This window comes from Capsicum annuum, chromosome 1 (assembly GCF_002878395.1).
Source record: "Capsicum annuum cultivar UCD-10X-F1 chromosome 1, UCD10Xv1.1, whole genome shotgun sequence".
In the NCBI taxonomy this organism is placed as follows: domain Eukaryota; kingdom Viridiplantae; phylum Streptophyta; class Magnoliopsida; order Solanales; family Solanaceae; genus Capsicum; species Capsicum annuum.
In genome coordinates, this window is record NC_061111.1 from 171316189 (window position 1) to 171333912 (window position 17724).

Genomic DNA, 17724 nt, shown 5'->3' on the forward strand with positions numbered 1-17724 from the left:
TTACATAATTTCTAAAAAAAAAAAAAAAATCTTTACATAATACCCTCAATATATATGTTGGAAAGGATGTGGAAATTTTTTTGAGGGGTAATAGGATCTTTAAGCATGTTAATGCATGCATTAAATTCATTGCATTATTAATGTCATGGATTTTGAGGTATTAGTAATACACACCTCAATACACAATAGAGTGTATAACTAATGCAAACATTAGCTATACATAGGGTAAAAAGGCATACCAAACAAGGTAATACTAGTACACATTAAACTAATGTATGCATTGACATTTTAATACATCCTATCAAACGACCCCTTAATGTATTAATAACTCATGTATATGGGGTGTGCATTGGTCGATTCAATTCGATTTTATGTATTATCGATTCGATTTATCAACTTTTGATTAAACCAATAAGATTTTTTTTTATCAATTTTTTGATCTAGCGATTTTAGTCCATAACAGTTCGATTTTTTATTTAACCAATAAGAAAATACTCAAAACATAAAAATAGTAGCAACTAACATGAAAAGAAACTGAATGTTAGTTGCAGTCAAATTCCTACATGATGTGGTTTGATTTACAAGAATCTTCAAGCTTGAATAGGTTTTCAGGAAATTGAATAGGTTTATAGAAATTAAAGAGAAATACAATATAAGTAGGGGTAAAGTACTAATTAATATATTCTTAGTGGGTTATCGGTTTATCCAATAACCTAGTAAGAAGAACGAAAACTGAACCGATAACTAATTTTTTTTTTGAAAAAAAAATTAACCCCCCCCCCCCCCCCCCCGCCCCTCCAAAGAACAAAGAAAGAAATAAATTGGGGCCTAAATCAAATAAATAATTACTTTCTTCTTTCATGAAATTGACGCTTAGCAGTAACCATAATTGAAAAGAAGTGTTGTAATTGACAAAATATTCTATATTATGAGCTAAAGCTAACCTGTTATTGTAGATTACTGAATTTTCTTTTTCAATTTTCATGTAAAAAATTGAGTAAAACTCAAATTCAATTGGAAATCGGAATAATGTGACATATTACGTCAAACATGTTTACTTTTCACGAAGAGGTAACCGTTGAGAGCATGATTATATGCTGCTCTTAATCGTTTCTCAACTAGAAATAAGATTATTAGATTATTAACTGAATTGAATCGATTGGAACCAAGTTAATCAAATTTGAAGAAATAAAGCTGATGTTGATGTCATGCCCTCGAACCATCCTCAAACTAGGATATGGCATCCAATTTTTACTATCCGTTGAGTGAACCTTATACTACTATTGCATTAAAGGTCAGCACTCGATTCAATAAATGAAACAAGCGATGTCCCAAATCACAAATATCTATAAAACCTTCTTTAAGAATATTAAACAAAATTATTATATCTGAAATCTAAACCACCAACAACAAATTATGAACCTCAAACACCTAAGTCCTTGGGGCGCCATTCCTTGGAAATGGCATAAATGTTTTATAATAGTAATGGTCTAAAAAATAGTTGCTACCATTGGAAATTTGGAATGAATCCACAGAGTACGTACTTCAAGTGCCTGTTTGGATGGTGGCTTCCCATGGTATGGTATGGCATAGTTTCAAGGGAATTATGTTTGTTTTGATTGTTAGAAAAGGTATGGTATGGTATCTTTTCATGATTTGGTAACCATGGAATACCTCAATTTTTAGAACCTCCAATTTGGTGGTATCCCATGGTTTTCTTATTTCTTTTTTGAGAGAATGGTCAAATACCCCTCAACCTATAGTTGAAATTCCAACTACACACTCAACCTTTCAATTAGACCTATTACCCTCCTGATCTATTTTTTCCTATATTTATTACCCCCTAAATGTTGAGCTAGCAAGGAAGGTGAGAACACCCACTCTAGGCGCGTTGGTTTAGTCCCAGCACGTCCAAAATTAAAAGTTCAGTCTTCCACGTGTATTATACACGTCATTTATTATTTATTTAATGAAATAAATATGAAAAATTACTCTCTCTCTCTTTCAACGGTCATCTTCTTTCTTTTTATATGACCCATGTCTTTCTCCACTATTTTCCTTCATGTTCCAGCATTTTTTTTCTTTCTTTTCTCTTTCTTTAACTTACTTTTTAGCTTTTAATCCTAATTTGTAATTTGGTTCAACTATTAATTTAGGGTTCTAATTTGATGAACGATTTTGTTGGAATTCATGAAATGACAAATTCGAAATTGAATAAGCTTTGTATGGATGAATCAGATCCAATGATCAATGTTGTTGTGAGATGCAAACATGGTATTTTGGTTGACTTGCAAACCTCATGGTCGAAGTCAAATCCGGGAAGAAGATTTTGGTCTTGCCCCTACTATGTGGTGTATAGTTTACATTGTATTTTGCTGTCAATTTATCTTCAAATTATAATAATGTCCTGATTTCTAAAAAAAAATTCAGTCTCAAAGATGTAATTATTTTCTATGGAAGGACAAAGAAAAAGTGGATCCAAGATCAAATTTTATCATTCCAAGATTGGTGAACAAAATCAATGAGTTGGAAGAAGACTTATGGGTTAAAGAGGCCCAAATTGATAACTTGATGCGGGAGAAGAAGCTCAATGGAAGATGGAGACAGTGTAGGTTGGATAGGAAGATATTTTTATGTATTTTGATTTGTGTTGCTGCTATGTTCATCAGCAACAAATGAACTGAAAGTAGTTGCTAGATATGGTCGACTATGGTGTAAATTTTTTATACCTCTCTAAATATATCAGACTATGTTCTATTATGGTGTCTTTTGCGTAGTCTTACTTCAGATGTTTGTTGTGTTGCTGTTATGTTATTGTTTGCATTTGTGCTGCTAGTATGTTAATGTTTGCACTTTCAAAATTGTGTTGTGTTCCTGGTACGTTGTTGTTTACACTTACAAAATTTTGTCGTGTATTGTTGCTATGTTATTATTTACACTTGCAGTGTCTTGTGTTGTTGCTATGTTGTTATTTACAATTGCAAATTTGTGTATTGTTAGGCAAAGCCCCGTGCTGCTGCTATGTGTTTACACTGAAATTGTGTAATGATAATGTTGTGTTACCATTATATCAACTTTACAATCATTTAACACAACAATAATGGATAATGACAACATTAATTCATCAACAAAATATTTCAACTTCACCCAACATCATCATTCATACCAACCATTAGGCACAACATAATTATTAATACCAACCATTAGGCAATATTCATCAACAAAATATATATACAGCGCTTTAATTTTTTTCCAACACCAAAATAAAATTGTTTTCATGTCATGTAATACCCCGGGAAATTTTTTGTTAATATTTTATGCGTAAACGTATTGGGTTCTATCTTCTAGAATGAATTATAAATTTTCCGTGCGGAATGTCTTAGATTATGAGGGTTTCTCCTCTATAGCGTCTCCTATGACTCATTTGACCCAAAAGAAAGTGAAGTTCTTGTGGTCCGAATCTTGTGAGAAGAGTTTTCAGGAGTTGAAGACTCGACTCACTTCAGCCCCTATTTTGACTTTGCCTGATGGTGTTGATGGTTTTGTGGTGTACTGTGATGCTTCGAGAGTTGGGTTGGGTTGCGTATTGATGCAGAAGGGTAAGGTGATCGCTTATGCTTCTAGACAGTTGAAACCCCATGAGAAAAATTACCCCACCCATGACCTTGAGTTGGCTGCTGTTATGTTTGCTTTGAAAATCTGGAGACACTATTTGTATGGTGTCCATGTTGATGTTTTCACTGATCATAAGAGTCTGCAGTATGTGTTTACCCAGAGAGAATTAAATCTTAGGCAGAGATGATGGTTAGAATTATTAAAGGACTATGATATGAGTGTGCTGTACCATCCGGGCAAGGCCAATGTTGTGGAGGATGCCCTAAGTAAAGTGTCATGGGTAGTGTTTCGCATGTGGTAGAAGGTAAGAAAGAGTTGGCTCGTGATGTACATCGTTTGGCTAGATTGGGGGTTAGGTTGTTTGACTCTGCTGAAGGTAGTATAGGGGTTCAGAGTAGTTTCGAATGCTCCTTGGTTTCAGAAGTGAAGGAAAAACAATACTTAGATGCTAGTTTGGTCAGACTGAAGGAGTCAGTCAAGGACCAAAAAGTAAACGTTTTCTCCCAAAGGGGAGATGGTGTGTTGAGATTGTAGGGTAGATTGTGTGTCCAGAATGTTGATGATCTGAGACAGAGTATTATGGCTGAAGCACACGGGGTGCGATATTCTATTCATCCTAGTGCCACCAAGATGTACCGAGACTTGCGGGAAATCTATTGGTAGAGTGGCATTAAGAAAGATATAGCAGCGTTTGTAGCTAAGTGTGCAACATGCCAACAGGTTAAGGTTGAACACCAAAGACCTGGTGGTATGATGAAAGAGTTTAGTATTCCCACCTGGAAGTGGGAAGAGATAAATATGAGGTCGATTTGCCTTCCGAGTTGTCCTCTGTTCATCCAATATTCCATGTCTCCATGCTTAGAAAGCATATTAGCGATGCTGTGGTAGTGGATTCCTTTGTGAGTGCTGACATTCAAAAAAATCTTTCTTTTGATGAGATTCCTGTTGAGATTCTTGATTTCAGTGTCCGAAGACTAAGGAACAAAGAAGTTCCCTTGGTCAAGGTGTTGTGGCGAAACCAATTTGTTGAGGGTGCAACTTGGGAAGCTGAGGCGGATATGCGATCCAAGTACCCGCACCTATTTTCCACAAACTCCGATCAAGCCGAAGGTAACGTTCTTTCCTAAATCATGCACTTTTGATAAAAGTTACAGCAGTTCAGCTGTCATTTATTATGTGTTCAGCTGTAGTTTCTTGAATTTATGCATTCTATGTTGCATTCGGAGTGAGAAACGATGCGGTGATGAGTCTAACGAATGGTTTCAGCTGTATGCTCTATTCTCTATCGAATCTTGGCATGTCTAGCGTCATTTGAGGATGAATGTTTCCAAGGAGGGGATGATATAATACCCCGGAAAATTTTTCGTTGAAATTTTGTGCGTAAACATGTTGGATTCTATCTTCTAGAATGAATTATAAATTTTTCGTGCGGAATGTCTTAGATTATGACCCACCATTGCGTAGAGAATCAAATAAGATTTCTAACGATATGTGGATCATCCAAAACGGATACCCGAGCGACGAGTTATGAACATTTCGATCGAACCGTAAATAGTAGTGAACAGTAAAACGTGCGAGAAAAAGTACTGAGGCCTGGCGTATTTTTTCTCCAACTTTAAACGATCATAACTCCTTGTACATAATAATCTGAATGATCTACTATATATCAACGAAAAGCTCTGCGAGTCCTCTTTCCAATGAAATTGGTTTCATCCAATTTGTCTATTGGAGCAAAAAGTTATGGTCGATCTACTTCATCCTATCAAAAGCGAATTTTTGAATCAACTTCAAACGATCATAACTCCTCGTACACAATAATCTGGGTGAGATACTATATATCAATGGAAAGATATGTGAGTCCTCTTTCTAATGAAATTGGTTTCATCCAATTTGGATATCGGAGTAAAACGTTATGATTGATCTACTTCAGACTATCAAAACAGTCCACCAAAGGACAGATTCGAGAATTATTTGATTTTTAGGGGCATTTTGGTTATTCCCCCTCACCCAAAATTCGTCCAAACCCTATATTAAAGCCTATTAGAAGCATTATATATTATATTTCATCAAATTCCCTCAAAAAGAAAACCCTAAGCTCCTACATCCAACTTCAAGAACCTCCAAAGTTCACCATTAATTCTGCAAATTTATTCAAGATTCCAAGTTCCTAGTTCAAGAACTCCAAGAACCATCATTCAAAGGCACGATTAACATCTAAAAAATGAGTATCGATCTAAAGTTTATCATTCAAGGTATGTGGGGTTTTTCAACAAGAACTCTCTTTCGTTCTTGTGCCCAAAAGTATTTTTTTTTACAAAGGCATGATTTTTATTTGATTTTTACGAATTTGAAGCATGAACCCATATCTTATAATGATAATTATGAAATCTTGATGTTTATGATTTTGAAAGATGAATTTACATGTGTGGAGATATAAAGCATGAATCTTGAACGATATTTATCATGATTTTGATATTTGGGTCGTGAATCCCCATTGAAAATTATATTTTTTTTGAGAAAGTGTGTGTTATAAGCACGTTGATTTTGAATATTTGAGATATTTTGAATGATTTGACCTTTTGATCTTAATGGAGTTGTTTTGAACTCCAGTGTGAAAGAAATCCACAACGTGGTTGATTTTGATAGATGGAAAGCATGATGGCTCCCGATGTATATTTATATATTACTGAAATTGTTTTATTGTGGATTGTCTTTGAAATGATCTGAGCTAAGTTCAGGAGAAATCTTTAGCACCGAGTGGGAGGTATAAAGCGACCTTACTTCCCGAGAACTACGTGCCCCCGTAGGAGTGAGGTTGAGGCTGATTTATATAGTGATCACTAGTTTGTATGGATTTAATATCGATAGTCCTACTCCGATGGCAAGGATAGGACAGCTCTCCCCAACGTGGGTTGTACGTTGGACTTCATGTAGCTCACATGATTTATGTCGATTATAGGATCTCCCAGTGTATGTGTGTTTCCTTGTGTCTATGGTGAATGGTGAAGTGATTTGAAAGTGGAAATATGAAAGTTATTCTTTCGAAAGATTTAAATGATATTTACATTATGAGAATTGATATTCTTAATGAACTGAAAGTGATTGACAAATTATATGATGACTCACATGTGTTATTGTACTTATTTTATCCTCTCATGATTATGATGATTTTCATCAGGCTATCTGATTCTTTCATACATCCTGCATATTTCTTATAAATATTTATGATGATGATGTTTATACAACTGCATACACCCCCATATACTCGGTTCCTTTCTATGGTACTGACCCACATCTTCGGATGTGGGCTGCATTTTCTCGAAATGTAGGTTCAGGTGCTCAGTTCCAGGTTCGACAGTGATTCTTCGGGCACGCTGTTCTACATCCTCTATTGTGGTGAGTCCTCATGTTCCGAGGACGTGATGTCTGATGTTGGTTTCACGGAATTTTTTACATTTGATAACTGAGTATGAGTCAGTTGGGGCATGTCTCAATAGCTCGCTGGTTTTATTGATTCTCTTAGAGGCTTGTCAGACTAGTATAGATGTAGGGAGTTGACTAATAAGTCGTATTTTGTTATGTTTCTGCAACTCTTTTATTCTTGGATGATGATTACTCTGTTGATATTTGAGGGTTATTTATGGAAGCCCCGTTGATTTGTGTTGAAATGAACGAAAATGGCTCAAAGGGTTAGCTTGGGGCTACTCGTAGCCTCAAGCATCGTGTGACACTCTAGGACCCATTTTTCGTGGCGTTACATGTCAACTGTTCTAACTTAAAATAGTGCTTAAAATAATCAACACTACTACAATTTTCAGGGCATCTTGGACTTCGAATAAGTGTTTTTTTACTTGGATTATTTGAACTGCTTCCCACATTCTTCTTTCTTTTCTTCTCTTTAATCTCTTGTAGTTTTTCTGTTGATATTGCTGCGTTGCCATTCCATTTCAGCTTACTGGTAAAAGTTGGTGTATAACCAATGTTACCAGTTATATCAGCTGATCTTGTTACCGTTGCTTGACCAGTAGAGCAGATCTTACTGCTAGGCAGTCCAGGCTATAGTGAAGGAAAAAATTTATTCAAAGACTCATACATTAAAGACTCATATGTACATAAGATACAACACAGCTAGATACTTACATTTAGGACTTTGAATCCATTTTCAGCTTGGAACACACTCATTCCCATTTCTTTTGACCTTTTTAATGGAGCTACTTTTTCCCTATCATTACCCCTTTCTCTTTTAGTAGTACCAGCCATTGAAGATAATGTACAATAATCAGAAGGTGCAGAACAGGATGCTGGGAAAATAGTAGGTGCAGAAGGTGTTGGTGTTGTATTTTTGGTCTCCCTCTTTCATTCTTTTTTGTTGTTGACATGCTATAATGATTTCTTATCTACATCAACATCTAAAAATTCTGTTACTAACCCCCCCTTATAAACTGGTTTCCTCCCACTAAAATATAAGACCCCACCATGGTACCATCTTAGAGTTATCAACGTAAAATCATTCATGTCTTACCTGACGACAATAAAGAATCAAATAAGACATTGTAGCATAGCAGAAATATTTTGGAAAAATAAAAATAAAATTCATGAACATGCTACATAATTCAACACCAAAATAACAAGATATTAACATGGCCGTGCTATTAAACACCACTGATATTTAAATTTTATCATGTTAACAACAAATCAGAGAAAAACCCTAATTTCTAATTAACCAACTTAAGAAATCAACAAAAATCGTAATTTCAGGGTTTAGCATAAAATCCTAATTAATTTTAACTCAATTTTGGAAAAAATCACTCAAACTAACAACATATTAACATGCACGTCCTATTAAACACAACTGAAATTTTAAGTTTTCATATTAGGAGAAAATCCTTGATTTCTAATAAACCCACTTAAACACTCAACAAATCATGTACTTACGAACGGATTATGCTATTAATCAAACACTTAGACAACGTCATAACAGAAAGAGTTAGTTAATTTCACTCAATTAATTTGTAAAATTGGAGATTACCTAAAAATTCTAATTTAATATTTTCAGTTTAGGAAAAAAAAACACCTTGATACAGCAACAAGATGATTGTTTGAAAATCCACAACCAAAATATTTTGATTAGAACAAAAATCACCAAAAAAACTGATGAAATCGCGGTTTAGAAAGTAGAGAATAGAGGAGAGAGGAAGATGAAAGGTTTAGAGAGAAGAGAGAAGAGAGAGGAAATAAAATTGAAAAAATAAAAGAGATATTTTGTTTTGTTTAGGCGTGGACCCAGCGGGCTAGGCGCGTGAAATGCATGAAAGTCTTTTTACTTGGTTTATGTTGTCAGCTCAGCATTTAGAGGGTTAATAAATACAGGAAAAGATAGATCAGGGGTGTAATAGGTCTAATTGAAATGTTGAGTGTGTAGTTGAGATTTCGACTATAGGTTGGGGGTGGTGGTATTTGATCATTTTCTCTTCTTTTTTTAATTATGTCTTTATATAATATTTTCTAATTTTACTTTATCCTTTACCTTATATTACTTTCAACCCTTATGCTTTTCTGCTCAATCCCTCCCCTGCGTTTTCTCTAACATTCTTAAAATTTGTAATCACAAAATCAGTTCCTCTCTATTTCAAAAGGTAAGCACAAAACTCATTTCAATTTAATTCCTCTATATTTTTTCTAATTATTCTTTCAATCCTTTTTAAAATAAATAAATAAATTTCTTAAAATTAAACCTTTGCATATAGTACTAAACAAAAGATGAAATAAAATCGCCCAGAAAATCTATTCCTGGGTTTACTTAATTTTGATTTGTGTTGTTTTTAATTGTCAACAGAATCTATTTTCTTTCATTTATTCTCTCGAAAAAAAAACTAGTTATATGTATGCGTATCTATATCTATAATATATTAAAAGTGTGTATACCCTTACCAAAGTGATTTAAACATTTTGCCCTTCACTAAAAGCATTTGTAATAGATGAAATTGTCTTTTCATCCCTTTTCTCTAATTATAGTCATTTAATTTTGTCCTAGAATGTAGAACTTTAAAATTGATAAAAAATTTATCCTTAAATCTTTCCTTATTTAACTTATAAAAATTTTAACCAATTACTTTATTGGTGCCAATCTTATTCAACGTAAAATCATGAAAAACAATTCTATTGGAATTAGAATAGAATATCTATATATAATAGAATATAACTTTCTTATGAAAAACTGAAACCTCTCAACATATTATTCTCTGTACGTTTTTTGAGTTATTCTTCAAAATAATTTATTCCTCCAAAAATATCAATGGCATCATCATCATCACAAGTCGAATCATCATCATTAGAAACTGAACAAAAAAAAGATGTTAATCTTGCAATCATCAGACAAAAATGAATTTGAGATTGAACAATCAATCGTGATTCAACCAGGAACCATAAAAAATATGGTGGAGGACGATTTCACTTTCATCCCACTCTCAAACATTGATATAGAAACTCTAATTAAAATTATCGAGTACATGAAGAAGCATGCAGAGAAGACAGATTCAAAGGAAGAAGATATCAAAGAATTCAACAAGGATTTCGTGAAGAAGACACTGAATGAACTATTTGTTCTTGTATTGGCTGCAAATTACCTTCACATTAACAGTTTAATGAAGTTGTTATGTCAGTCTATTGCTGATAGAGTTAATGACAAAACTCCAGAGGCTATTCGAAATATATTTAATATAACATATGATTTCACACCAGAGAAAGGAAAAGATTATTGAAGATGATAAGTGAGAACATGAGGGAACAAAAATTGATGGAACTCTTGATTATATTTATTTATGTTTCTTTAGGTTTGATTCAATTTAGGTTTTCTTTTTTTGGTCTTTAGTGTTCTGTTTAGTGTTTTTTTGGTCTTTAGGTTTTTGTTTAGGGTTTTTTTGGTCTTTAGATTTTTGTTTAGGGTTTTTATTGGTCTTTAGATTTTTGTTTAGGGTTTTTGGGGTCTTTTGATTTTGTTTATGAAGGGTATTGAGGTTGGGATTAGGGTAGAAGATTAGACTTATTTTGATTTATGAATCATATTTTTTGTAATGTCGTAAAAGTATAATTGTTTTTGAAAAATTGTGATTTTTTCTTATGACTTGAAACCACTTAAGCTCCCAGGCATACACATTCATTTTGTACCTCAAAAAGTTCACAAAGTTTAGTATCATACTAAGAGGGAAGCCCATTGAGAAGTATAATATTGTTGATGATTTTAAGCTCACAAAAGTAATCACGTAACATGGCTTGCTGGAACATCAAGGGAGGCACAAAATGATATGGCTTCTTAATTTTCCTGCTTATTAGTTTGTATGTTCAAATTAGACTAGAAGTCCAACTTTAGATTGTAAATTGTTTATTGATTTAAATGTTTCCAATACGAACAAAACAACTATTTTACCATTATAACATTAAAGAGTTCTCCTAATATACGATTTTCTAAAGTGTGGGTACTAACTAATTGCAAATTGATAGCGGGACTTATTGTTATATCTGGTCATCATCTAAATTTGTGGACTCAAACAAATTTAGGTAACTTACCTTGCTTTAGGTAAAAATACATGATCAGCAACAACTACTACACCTCAACCCCAAATAAGTTGGGATGAACAACAACAACTACTATATGCCTCAAGCCCAAATAAGTTAGGATCGGCCAAATGAATCTTTATTCATCATTTAAGCTCACATCATATTATCATATTAACTCTGCGGCGTGAGCTTTCTTCCAGTAGCGTTCTCAAGCCCGGATAAAGGAGGAGGCTTGCAGTAGGCCATCAGCCAGTTTAAAGCTTATAAATTCATATACTACTACTTTGAGAGAAGAAAATTCCAAAACATGCCAGACATAATTTTTCATATTCATCAAGTAAAAATTGATCTTCAAGATAAATTTTCATAATATAATAACCAAAGATAAATTTTCATAATATAATAACCACATTTTTCAAGCCAATATACTACTTAGTGCAGGGCATCTAATCATCACAGATAGACATTCTTCAATTATATATTAGTTTGATTTACATGAGTTCGTCTTCAGATATCACTATTTTCTTTAGAACATTAACGACGCATAACCAACATACTTGTTCCTCTTGTAACTATCACATTGTTACAGCCTGTCCGTTCATATTACATACTCCCTTTGACCAATATTAGTTGTACACAATTCATTCCACAGCTTAAAACATATATAAGTAGAGTTTTACTTCTAATCTTTATCTTATAATGTTATTCTGTTCTAGATTATTATGAATATTTTTGTGTTAGCGTTCGTTTGATTAGTTAGTATCTCTAAATAGCCCAATTCAAAATTTTATTTATATTAAAAAAAGTGATTTGAATTATTTATCCTTCACTAATAGATAAAATTGTCTTATAATTTTTTTAATTATTGACTTTAAAAAATCAATAAGTGTCATTTTAAAAAAAAAATTGTTGACCTTTCACCAATAAAAAGGGTCTATTAGACATTTCCTTAAAAAAAGATAGGTTGTTTGGGTTTTTACGTGATTTTTTTTCTAAAAGTCTAACTTTATGTAATGTTTTATTGTGTGTTTCATTAGATCTTTTCATTATAAGAGGTATGCATATATGGAAATATTCAAAACCTTAAAATATTAATTAATTTTTTAAATTATAATTTAATATAAAATTAATGTTGATTGGTTTTCTTTTTTATATGTTGTAAAAAAAAAATTCTATAAGAGGAAAATATATAATAAAAGAGTATTAACAAAGTTATATATCTATATCTATATCTATATCTATATCTATAATTTATATCTATAATCTATAATCTATTATATATTAAAAGTATGAAGCCCCTTAGAAAAGTAATTTAAACTTTTTATCCTTCATTAAAAGACTCTGCTTTAGACAAAACTGTCTTTTCACTATTTTATTCAATTTATTATTTAATTATTTTTTATTATACTAAACTCCTAAAATATATGGGACTCTAAAAAAGTGTGAATCCCCTTAAAAAAATGATTTGAACTTTTTGTCATTCATTTAAAGACTCTGCTTTAGACAAAACTATCTTTTCAGTATTTTATTCAATTTATTTTTTATCATACTAAACTCCTAAAATATATGAGACTCTAAAAATATATGAAAGGAAAATCAATTAATATTTTTCTTTCTACTGGTCAACTAAAAAAATACTCCTAAAATACAAGTCTATTAAGAAAATACTTCTATAAATCTTGACATCTAGAGAATAATTATTTATACTAATTTATGCACACAATATGCTTAGGTCTTTCAATAACATATATGTCTGCCCTTTTTTTACGTTTTTCTTTAACTATTTTTTTAATTCTCTCTTCTTCTTCTTCCTTTTTCTTTTAAGTTAGCTATTGATTCACTTGTATTTCTTAAATGTTAGGTAGTTGGTTTTTTTCTTTTGTAAAGTATTACCTTTTCATTTTTTTTCGATCAATGTATGGATAAATATATACAAGTCATCAGGCTTTGAATAATAAATTCAATAAATATTTTTATTATTAGTTTGCATAATAATTGTATTATTTTAATATCTCTATTATTTTATTATTTTGAATAGTTTACAGGTTGTAGACGAATATCGATCGGGTTTGAGGAATTTTTGTGTATAAAATTTAAATTTAATTGTATTATTTTGATACTTTTTTTATCATATTATTTTGTTGTAGTTTGCAGGTGGTAGATAATTGTTGGTCGACTTTAAAGAATTTTCTTAGGTTCGGGTTAAGTTTAATTGTATTGTTTTGATATCTATGACTTGAGAATTTTTTTTGTGTAAAGCTTAGGTATAGTTATATTAGTTTGATATCTCTATTATCGTATTATTTTGTTATAGTTAACAGGTGGTAGATGAGTGTCAAACGCTTTGAGGAAATTTTAGTGTAAAAGTTAGATTTAATTGTATCATTTGATGTCTCTATTATCGTATTGTTTATTGTAGTTTACAGGTGGTAGATGAATGCCGATCAGCTTTGAGAATCTTTTTCGGTAAAGGTTAGGTTTAATTAAATAAATTCTCCATCTTTACATATTCAAAAGATGTTGAAATTAATCATTGTATTCATCTTTATTATTTAAACAAAAATTTTATTTAGTGTAACGTTTGAACTCATTAAAGTGAGGTATACGTGCGATGCGCATACACCTAAACTAGTATATAATACATGACAGAGCTGAGAGATAGAGGACAAGGGGAAACGAGAAAGACCAACAACTTGTAAAAAAGTAATTTAACCTTTCACAAATATGATTTTGTACCACTAGTTGCAAATATTTAGGCGTGATTTGCAATAAATTTGTAGAAAGAAAATTATTTTAGTAATAATTATTGATAATTTTAAAATTTATAATAATTAGGGATATTTTAGTAAACTTACCCATTACGATACAATACTATACCATCAAATCAAACAATAAAACTGTTATTAAACAGTCATGAACGATACAGTCTATCCAAATATTGTACTGTACTATACTGTACAATACCATACCATAACATACTGTACTGTACATTATGAAACCATGACAAACCATCGTCCAAACAAAGTGTAAAGGATACTCAGTGAGTCTCTTGGGACAATCCCCTAAATGAAAGACAAGACTAGTCTGGGCTATATATATAAATATAATCAAGTGCAAGAAGTAATGCAAGCAATTCACATCACAACTACAAAAAAATTGTAAGCTGATTTTGAATTTGAAAAAAAAAAAACCTTAGGGCTAATACTTGTTGCGCTGATATCTCCATTGAAATCGTCATACTCCTTTGGACTTGGACTCAATCTGTCCATTGAAATCACCCCTATGAATAGCTTCTCAATTATGTCTCTTAGAATCTTGCCTAAACGTCTGCTTGTTGTGCGTAAACACAATGTTCAAAATGAACCCTCTGGTGACTAACTTAATCGTCATCAGCCAATCGATGTACAGTAAAATAAGCCAGAATCAATACAAAAGCTCAATTTACATGTGATTGTGGAGTATTTGTTAAAAATTAATTAATATTTATTATGATTACTAATAATATTGATAATACAGAAAAAAAAAAATACTATGAACATAATAGAATTCAAATCTTATTATATATACAATGTATAGAAGACTCACGTTTTCATGTTTGATGATTATTGTTACAAATTTTTCTGGACCCCCTGTTGACACCCTACCCACCTTACATATTTTGTTCACTTCTCTTGGTATTTCCTATATTCCCTCCTTTTGTCACTACTTTCTCACACATTTCTCTTCATCCTTTTCGTACTTAAGTCTCTAGTACCTTGCAAATTTTTTATTTTTTTCCTACAATATTGCATCTTCACTCATTCGTCGTATATATTTTTTCAAAAAAGTATTACCAGGGATTACTGCATGCCATTGTAAACCATATTAATAATTGCCGACACCTACTAAAGTTGTTCTTCACAAATTATACAAGTATCAAATTGCTTACCTCATTTTCAGCTTATATTAGAGTATGAGAAAATCAGTGGCATACATAAGATTTTTTTACAAATGGTGTTGATATATTAATAGAGGTGATTCCCCGTTGTTGCATTGGATATTTTTATTTGAACTCAATACTTTCGACGTAAAACATAAATTTCTACTTAAAATTAGTAGAACTTTTAAGTGGTGTGTGTGTATAGATGTATATATAGAGAGAGAGCGCTTAAATCATGGGTCCATTAATGCATTTTAAGGAATTAAAAAAAATAACAAATCATATCACAATCTATCCATGTCATTTCGTTTTTATATATTCCTTTTGAGAATTGAAGATGGAAGTATCAAGTCTCCTCATGAAACCCCACATTACTTTATTGAACAAGTTATCATTGTTACAACTCCATGATTGACATGGGTGGTATGTACTGCTCTACGTTTTTTGAGATACGAATACGAAAAGCACTTCAAATCTAAAATCAATATTCCCTTAGTTTCATTTCATGTGACATTTAAAAAAAAAAAAAAAAACTTGTTTAAAAAAAAATTACATTTACTATAATGAAAAAAGAATAACTTTAAAATTTCCTTTTTATACTTAATGAAATAATTTACGACCATATAAATATTCAAAAATCATTTTGAATCACAAGTTTTAAAGTGTTTTTCTTCTTAAACACCGTAGTACTATTTATTTATACACTTCAACTGAAAAGGTCACATAAGCAACAGTTAGTGAACTAGCTTTTCTCTTCTTTCTTTCTTTTAAATTAGCAAGTCAACTTTATGAACAACTAGAAGCAATCATCGCTGTAACACAAGTCCAATCACTCTTTTTCTGCCTGCTCATAATGTATAGTTCTTAAAGTGCTAATCTTGATTAATCAAGAAAATGAAAGGGAAATTTCTAACTGTTTATTCTTTTGGAATTTGCTCAGATTTCTTTTTCTTATACTTCCTCCATTTCATAATAAATGAATGGTTAGATCTTGATACACATATTAAGAAAAAAATATTAAAAACATAAATTTAACACAACTTTTCATTTTTATCCCCAAAAAAGAAAAAAAAAATTAATATTTCACTTATTTTGAAACACCAATAAATACCCCAACAATTCACTTATTCCGAAACGGAGGGAGTAGTATTCTTTTTGTATCTAGCCAGATGGGGAAAAGCAATATGGATCATAAGTCAATAAAGAAAAATGAATTACTATGCTACATTTCTGTACGATATTTGACATAAAAAAAGATGTTTAAGAGTAGGTTTTTGGATCAAAACAAAAATAAATCTAACACATTGACAAGCAATTACCATAGGAGTACAGGATTATTGCTTATGACATTGATATTCATAAGCCATATATACATGCACCAAATTATAAGTGAGTGATTGTTGCGTCAATTTGATAATGGAGATTTGACATGTTTGACTTGTAAACACAAGTTTGTTTTAAAATGCTTCTTGTGAGAAGGAACCAGAATAGAAGAATAACACTCCCTTTTTTTTTTTTTTCAGGATTTGACAATTTTTTTCAAAAATCTCACAATATTGCTTAATTGATGTTGAGGAGAAATAAAAATAACTTAGGCAAATAAATTTGTTAACTAATATTAAGTGATTTCCTAATTTATGCACCAAAACATTAATAATCACTTAGGGTCATTTATAGAGTGTATAAGAATAATGCTGAATAAAGTATATTAGTAATACCTGCATTTCTACTGCAAGTATTAATAATGTTGGTATTAAGTATGTAGACATTACTTCTTACACAATATTTGGTTTAATGTATTAAAATAATATATATTTAAATAAATTTTATAAAAAGATGTTTATTTACCAAATTACTCTTCGCTATACAATCTCTTTTTAAGGTATGCAAGTGGCATCAACTACTGTTGTAGAAATGAAGACCCCCAAGGAAGAAGAAAGTAGCAACAGCTACTGTGTGTAGAAACAAAAATTTCGATTTTCACTTTTCTCTAAACCCCAAAAGCCTTGCAGTAATTTTTCCGATGTTTTGGTTGGAATAAAGACGAAGAACGGTCTCACTCTTTATAAATCTCATGATAAGATAGATGATTGTAATACATCTACATATCTATATATGCGTGAATATTGAAGATGTAAAAGTGTTTTACTTAGAAATGAATAACCAAGAAGCTCTTAAAAAATAGATGTTCTCACCAAAATTTCATCATAAATTTGTTGACTTGAAAGACTTGATTATTTACAATTAGTTGCTAAATAATCAAACTTAGCGAAAGACTTTGATAGTATTCCAAATTAGCCTCTCTTTTTCATGAAAAGTAGTACAAGAAGAAGAGAAAGAGGAAGCTTTTTACAATAAAAAATGGTGCAAAAAAGAAATTGGGAAATGTAATTATAATGGAAAAAAAATCAGAAAATATTTTGAGGGGTGAATTTGTCATTTACACTACAACAAAATACATCTATAACTACAAAATATAAGTTGAGAATTTAGAAAACATAGCATTAACTAGTAATAGTTATAAAATTTTGTATTCGTAGATATTTACAAATTATTAATTTTTTTTTTGTTACAAAAATTAAAATAACAAGCTAATTTCTCATTTTTGCTATAATTACTAGCAATCGTAATCG

General features: G+C 31.3%; 1 pseudogene; it reads left to right on the forward strand.

The window, feature by feature from the left end:
- The first annotated feature begins 9910 nt into the window (after window positions 1-9910).
- Window positions 9911-11932, forward strand: LOC107859577 (annotated as a pseudogene).
- Window positions 11933-17724: the final 5792 nt, after the last annotated feature.